Genomic DNA, 853 nt, shown 5'->3' on the forward strand with positions numbered 1-853 from the left:
TTCTCTGAATGTTTGGTAGAATTCTTCAGTAAAACTGTCTGTGTCAGGACTTTTTTTGTTGTTGGTAATTTTATTACGAACTGTTCAATTTTTTTTTCTTTTGTTATGGATCTGTTCAACTTTTCCACATCAGTCTGCATTAGTTTAGGTAAGTGGTGTGTTTCTAGAAATATAACCATTTCTTTCAGATTTTCAAATTTGTTGGAGTACAGTTCTTCATAGTATCTTGATATTATCCTTCTTATTTCAGTTGGTTCTGTTGTGATGCTGCCCATTCCATTTCTTATTCTTGATATTTGTATTCTCTCCCTCTTACCTCATAAAATTTGCCAGTGATTTGTCAATTTTATTAATCTTTTCAAGAAACCAACTTCTAGTTTGTTGATGTGTTCTGCTTACTGCTCTGACAAGAATATACCACAAATGGGGTGGCCTTAACAAACAGGAGTTTATTCTTACCATTTGGAGGCTTTAAGTCCAACTTTAATGTGCCAACCCCTAGGGGCTGAGTGAAAGCCCCTCAACCTTGGAGTCAAGCTCTGCTTCCTGCTCCTGACCCACTGGAGCTAGAGGTGTTTCTTCACTCAGACAGCTGCTGGCTGCTGAGGCTGAGAAGCCCAAGGTTGACAAGTAAAAAGGGACATTCCTAATGTTACCAAATCACATGTCAGGCCATTAATTTAAGTCCATTGTAAGTCCCAAGTGTGGCAAATCATGGCAGGCTACTAAACAATGATGTGGCTACATGCAGGGTTCAAGTGTGCCACAAACTACAGACCATTCCCAAGGCTTCTCCTTATATACAGGAAGCAGACCATGTCCCAAAGGCAGCTACTCAGCTGCTTGTGGTAGA

Source organism: Orycteropus afer, unplaced genomic scaffold, assembly GCF_000298275.1.
Source record: "Orycteropus afer afer isolate SDZICR_OR568_19922 unplaced genomic scaffold, OryAfe1.0 scaffold00812, whole genome shotgun sequence".
Lineage (NCBI taxonomy): Eukaryota > Metazoa > Chordata > Mammalia > Tubulidentata > Orycteropodidae > Orycteropus > Orycteropus afer.